Raw genomic sequence first — 7,435 nt, 5'->3', positions numbered from 1 at the left:
ATCAATGCATGCTGGGAATAAATCAGAGAATGGGCCAAGGAACTTTTTTTACAGGGGGGTCACAGTGGTTTATCACGAATGTCGTACTCTGTATAACTTATGATTGAACAAGGAAAACAAATTGCCAGTAAATAAAGTATAGACTCATGCACGTATGAATATAATGATTTTATAAATAAATAAAAAACGGAATTGCAGGCATAAATCTGCCTTCACACTTTGCAATGTATCTGAAACAAGCTAAACATCTTCGGGGAGTTCACTTACTTACTTACTGGGGTAATAACATAATTAACGAGCATTATAATATACATTTATTTATTTATTTATTTATTTATTTATTTATTTATTTATTTATTTATTTATTTATTTATTTATTTATTTAGTTAGTTAGTTAGTTAGTTAGTTAGTTAGTTTGTTAGTTAGTTTCCCAAATTCTCAGCTAAAGGTGGTTTTGTTACATTATCAAATTACTCTGAAAAGACAGAATAAAGTTGAAGGAAGTTCTTTGTTTCTTATATATGGCATAGACGTTATTCAGTTTACTGTTTTCGTTTGTTAGCTCTGCTCAGTGATACTCCTCTTCGTTGTGATTCCACTTGTTGAATGTACAGGCATGATCTTTTGCCAACTCTTCAATATTAAGTTTTAATTCTAAAATTTCATCACTGAGTTTGCTTCTCTGTTTTTTGACTGATCCAAGTCATCCCTTGTGTATTTCAGTGCAACTTGGCAGTATTTCCTGTGACCCCGGCCTGAATCAACGAGCAGACTCTGGAAATTGAGTCATGTATTTTTTTTTCAGTGTGTTAATTATAGGAATTGGGGAAAATCACATAGTGTGAATTAACATGTACATGAGGGGTCCATCATTACTTTTCCCCAATCATGGCTGTGCTCAAACATTTAATAGCAAACTTAATTTAATATATAATCTTAAAGATAAACAGAGAGAAATTATAAATGCATTTTGCCAACAGGATATGGTAAAAGTTTATGTTTTGTAATCCCTTCATTCATTTTGGATGAGGAGTCACCTGAGACACAACATATTTCTTTAGTGGTTACACTGTTACGGCACGCCTGATTGGCTGAAAATGAGTATGCGCACTTGATTTACCCAGAACTCTGTGCGAATCCCCCTTGATTCTGGCTGCTGGCCATTTTCGATCATGAAATTGTCGGATATCACCAGAAAACTCGCGATTTGTGCAATTTTGAATAAAACCAAGTTAGCGATTACGAACAATGGTTATTAACGTAACACCTGATCCCCTCTAAAATTGTTGTTTCGCATTTTAAGGTAAGAAATCGACATTTGAAACCGACAGGGTGTCGATTTACTAGGTGCCGTGTTTCACAACTTGTTTATTTATATACGTATAGTGGATGATTTTTTTTTTGAAAATTAGTATTTATTGATTTTCAGCCCCCAAGTGACTGTGCACTAGATACCAGCCGATACCCCCCCCCCCCGCTCATAGAGACTGCGTATTACAGTTGATTATAGTTTCTGGGCTCCCTGTGATATAAGCCCAATAGTGTATAAGTTTATGGAAATAAGGAAATTGTGGTCTCATGTGCAATTCTTGTTTTAAAAGTTTGCAACACTGCTATACGAGAGGCGTTCAATATGTAATGCCCCTGACCTATTTCCCATAGCATGAGATTAATGACACTTGGCACAGTTATTAGTCTTTCTCTACATAACCCGGAGTTATGCATTTCTTCCATCGTTTGGTGCAGCTTTGGACATCGTTTTTGTAGAACACCCCAGGTTGGTCCTCAAGGATGCATCACCTGGGAAATGCTTTCCTTTCAAAAACAACTCCATGGCTGAGAAGAGATGAAAGTCAGAGGGTGCAAGGTCAGGAGAGTAAGGGGGTTGGGGAGGATTTCATAGCCACACGCCCGTGCTTCTGATCTGGCGACATGCGAGTTGTGGGCCGGAGTATTATCCTGCATGAGGAGGATACCTTTGCTGATCTTTCCCCGCCTCTTGATTTTAATAGCTTCTCTTAATTTCATCAAAAGTGAAGGGTAATAGGCTCCTGTAATTGTGGTACACTTTGCCAGGAAATCTGTCATCACTACTCCGTCCAGGTCCCAGAAAACTGTGAGCATGACATTGCCAGCGGAGGGCTGCACCCTTGCCTTCTTTGGAGGAGGTGAGTCCAAGTGCTTCCATCGTATTGACTGGGCTTTGATCTTTGGATCATAGTGATGGATCCAAGTTTCATCCTGTGTAATCAGTATTTTGAAAAACTTTGACTCATCTTCTGTGCACATCTCCAAATTCGTCTTCGAGCACTCAACGCGTTCTTGCTTCTGGAAAGGTGTGAGCAACCTAGGAATCCATCTGACAGACACCTTATGCATATGCAAATGGTCATGAATGATAGTTTCCACAAAACCCTGTACTAATCTTGGGCTATTTGGCGAACAGTAATGCGTCGATATTCTAAAATGACTGCCTCAACTTGACGGACAGATGCCTCATCAATGGCAGAAGAGGGACGACCAGGTCTTGGAGCTGTTTCTACAGACTTCCGGCCATGCTTGAATTCACGATGCCCGCGTTTTACAAGGTCATATGATGGGGCATCATCACCATAAGTTTCTTTTATTTCATCAAAAGTGTGCGTCCTTTCAAATACAAAATATAAACAATTTCAAACTTCAAAACTATCTTGTGATATATAAAATGAAATGTATGTAATGCAGAATTCAATTTGTAAGTAAAACCTTAGATCAGTAAGCACTTTGAGAGATAGTACAACGTTAGAGTAATGATAAATTTGATTTGTTACTTGATTTGTATAATATCCATACTAAGGAAGACATCTTAAGATCAGATGCGACTGAACAAGTAGAAAAAGACAATATAAGTGGCTGGCAAATATGTTTAATGCTAATCTATTGAAGCTACAATGCTTATATTGCCTGAAATGGTTCTGTGTTTCACTATGCAGAGTGCAATGTTAAACCAATGCGAGAAATAATATACAACAAATGTGAACAATAGTTGCCCATATATGGGTAATCAAATATACAAGAAATGTTACCTATTATAAACAATATATGAGGCTGGTTGGTGATCATCTCAGCTCAAAAAAATGTTTTCGGCTGTTAACATCGGAGTATAACTATAACCGGGTCCCGTATACGAAGTTCGCAAAAACATTTAGTCTTTAGGAGTCACTTTACATTATTGCTAGCACGTATTCCCGTTTTGCGATTGTATTTTTTAGATTCTTTAATCGAACGCAGCATTTGCCGTTCACTTAAAGTTCAAAGTTGCGTTGGGTTTACGTTTATACACTGTAACAATGTCGGTGCCGGTGATCTCTTGTCTGTGCACGATTATTTGAACACTGCTATTACAAGACTGGTAGAAGGTAATGCATTTGAGGCGAAAGTATTCAAAAGTCATTTTTTTTGGGCTGTTGCCAAATCAGTAGTGGCTAGGTTTTTTTTCCGATTAGTGACGGTATGACCTGCCTGTATTAACAAAATCGGTCAAGCCAAAAATTCACAGAAGCCGTTAAAAGCAGTTACTGGTGAAAAGGTACCCCAACTTTGAGGTCAAATTACTCGGCAATGAACAAGAATATTAAAAAATAGTAGCTTTGTGGCCGAACTCAAGCTGAGTGAAATAAGCTATGTCCTAGCTCTTTAATCTTGGAATTGTAGGGCGAGATACATTTGACACGACAGTATTCAATGAATAAGTGTTTTTGGTTGGTGCCATGATAGACCAGGATTTGTTTCCAGATTTTACAACCTAACTAGAGTGAAGGTATGACTTGCCTGCCAAGTTTGACAAATCGGCCCAACCAAAAAAAAAAGCTACGAAGAGTTAAAAAGCCGTTCCTGATGAACAGTTACCCCAACTTTGTGGTCAAATTTCTCGGTAATGAAAAAAGGATACCAACAATTAAAATAGTAACTTTGTGCCCACACTCAAGCTGAGTATAACGAGCTAAGCCTAAATTTGTAGGAGGAGATATATTTGGCGCGAAGCTATTTCAAAATCAGTTGTTTTGCTGTTGTTATGGCAACAGTGGCCAAGAAATGTTTTCGCATTTTACATACTAATTAGAGTAAATGTGTGACCTGCCTGCCAAGTTTGATCGAAATCGGCCAAGCCAAAAAAATCACAGAAGAATTAATACGTGAAGACTCTGGAAATCACACGCACAAAAGTGATTTCTTTCTTGTATAAAAGTGGCGGGGTTTATCATGAATATTGTGACATTCATCGTTCGAATCAGCTAGTGATACATGTATATCACAATTGTCACGTCTGTGAATAATATGCATAATTAAAGTCATGTGACAAAATAACTTATAACCTGATTGGATTCATCTAGAATATTGTTGAAGATTTCATCAGGCAGTCATAATGTCTGCCCACGACCACAGCCGTTCCCGAATATATACCAACCACTATCGCGTAGCATACGCATCTGAATGTATATTATCAATAATGGATACATTAGATGTGTTTGCATTGAATATCAGCGTAGTTTGTGATGTGTTAAGCCATGAATTTAACTGCCAGTAGAACGAGGCTATCTTTGATAAATCCTCGTCATATAGGAACGAATGCCCCGTTATCAGTGATATTCTTACTCTCAGCTGCAGAACGTTATATTTACCTGTTTGTATTGATGTGAATAAATGTTATGCTCAGTAGTGAGAAGGCCGTTTTCACCAAAGATTATACGTAGCATAATGACAAAACCGCAACTTACCTACCTTTCAAAAAACATGAAACTCGAACCCTCATCTCAGCAAATACAACGCCAACGCATGCAAACGCGACACCCGTTAAGCCACATAGTAATATCCACAAATAGTTAAGTACATAAGCAGAATGTAATTTTGCACACGGATAAAGCGTAGTATGATCATGATCGGAACAAACTATCTAGTAACGATTTCACAAATGCTGATTTGTCTTATCACACAGAAGGGTAGAATAGTTAAACCACTTGGCTGGGTACGCCTCCTTTCAATTGATCACCAATAACATCAAATATTAGTTTTGGAAGTTATCAAGAAAACATAACTGATGTGTATAGTATGCAGCTAAGGAAAATAATTTAAAACACGTATTAACACAATTTAGTTCGATTGTCACAAAGCCACCAGTATGAGGTTGAAATTTATTGAGATTGAAATTGCTTTTACTTTGAATTTATATAGCAATACTTAGCTGAACTCTTATATGGAAAGCCCTGGATATCTAAAGTACACTGTAAAGCTTCGGGCACTTTCAATCAAAACACAATGTTTAAATTAAATTCCTATCAAAACAGTAGTGTTTTAATTTTTTTGGAAAAGTGTTTGTTGGAGTAATTCAAATTGTTTTTGATGCAAGTCAAAATAGGACAGTGAGGTTTTTACGAGGATATAAAAATATCTTTAAAGTGCTTATTTCTGGGACACTTATGGAATAATTAAACCAATGTTATATAAGCAGTACTAACAACATTAAGTGAACAAATTCTATATTCTGAGACTCAAACTGGGAACTCGTAAGTCAACATTATAGTAAATATGACAGGAGATGGCCATGACATTACGTTATTAAGAGAATAGTTTTATCTGTTTCTTATGTTATGATATCAACATTTCAGTAACATTCAAGGCACCAGATCGTGACAAGAGGGAAACAGAAGACCCAAGTCAGAGTACGTTTTGCTAGATATTAAAGTTACTGTAGCTGAATCTTGCAACATAGAATCAGTGGCCATATAAACAAACATTTCAAATTGTCAAGTGTACTACACATTGCTGTCATTTATTACTTTATTTGAAACATCACAATCAAAATATCACATTACATGTTCTATATATTACTATAAATTAATTGTTGACGGTCATCCTCGATTTCCCCTGAAACGGTTTCGTGGTCCACTAATTAAACTAATTACTATAGCTCAGCGAAGGTTTTAGCGATACCGGACCAAACGCTAACACTATAGCTTATAGCAATTATATTATAGTTGCTTTGTGAATGGATCATTATCTCCTCAACAATCTTCATGTCCATTTTCTTCACAATATTGACATTAGGTTTTTCCCCGAGTTTGTTGGACCAATCAACCACCATCTGACCACGTGTTACATTTCCAGCTAGTTCAACAGTTGCGAAGTATTTCCCCGATTCTAATACAGACTTCTTTCTTACCGTAGCTATCATCGCTAAACTATCCCAACTGAAGTAGGGACATGTGTCACCAGACCAAAAGAGTTTTTCAAAATATTTCTTTAGCTTCCATGCAGTGTCCGTTACAAATTTCGCCTTCTCGGTTCCAATAGTTGCCCTGTCTTCGAACCATTTCTACCGGTATATATATATCAGAACGAGGCAGTGTTTGAAACTCATAACAAAGTTCCAGGTTAACAGGCATGACTATATTTGGAATAAAAACGGATCTGTACAAACTCAGTACATATTCACAAAATCTAGCGAGGACTCAAGTCACTTATACATTTATTATTCTCAGAACGTTTTAAACATAAAATAATCCAAACCCTTTTCCCACATTGTTTTCTGACTGTCATGAACAAACTGCATATTTACTTACAAAAGTTAGAAAGTGTTCTTCACAGATTTTGGATGTTAGTAGGGTCACCAAACATTGACAGGAATTCAATACAATGTACGCAGCTTCAGGGTCCATGGCAAAGTTAAATTCGCCACATAGTGTGATGTTTCCTCTTCCTTGAATTCGAAGGAAAAACATATCGTGTTACCATCAAGAATCACTTATATTTATTGTATCGATACAGCAATGACTAAATGCATGAAGACGCAACGAACTTAAACCTACCATAAATATTTCCACTCATGACTGTCAAAGATTTTAGTTTCTCGGTAAAGCCAGGGTCCATCCTCATTGCCATGGCAACGTTTGTAAGAGGGCCAGTTGCTACGAGATGGATCTCTCCCACGTGTTGATTTATTAATCGAATTAACGCAGTGACTGCATGCTCTGAGCTGAGAAGTGTCATGTCTGGTAAGACGTACTGGGGAACGTCCCCGAGACCGTCAAAGCCATGTATGTGGTCAGACTCCAGAGTGGCATCACCGCTTATAAGTGACGTGAAACAACCTTATAAACCGGAATGTGAATGGAAAGGAAACTTAATGTTAGCAGAAATATCGATCGTCGCCCCATGGGTGAATGCTCCACAAATCAAATGCTACGATATATATTGTATTTCTTCCTACCTTTTCGCGATCACAAATTTTGAGTGTACGAAGGACGTTTCGACAGACATTATCGACGTTGGTTGTACCACTGACACACGTTATAGCGAGCACTTCAACGTCTGGCTGTGATAGTGCCACCATAATAGACTCCACATCGTCATGTCCAGCATCGCAGTAAATTATCATTCGTAACTGATGGTTCTCCAT

The 7,435-nt window shown here is 37.4% G+C and overlaps 1 pseudogene; it reads right to left on the bottom strand.

Moving 5' to 3' along the window:
• Nucleotides 1-5,941: 5,941 nt before the first annotated feature.
• On the bottom strand, nt 5,942-7,435 carry LOC146748270 (inosine-uridine preferring nucleoside hydrolase-like; annotated as a pseudogene).

This window comes from Saccoglossus kowalevskii, chromosome 2, assembly GCF_978046115.1.
Source record: "Saccoglossus kowalevskii chromosome 2, keSacKowa6.1, whole genome shotgun sequence".
Taxonomy (NCBI): Eukaryota; Metazoa; Hemichordata; class Enteropneusta; family Harrimaniidae; genus Saccoglossus; species Saccoglossus kowalevskii.
This window is presented reverse-complemented; position numbering and strand designations above follow the sequence as displayed.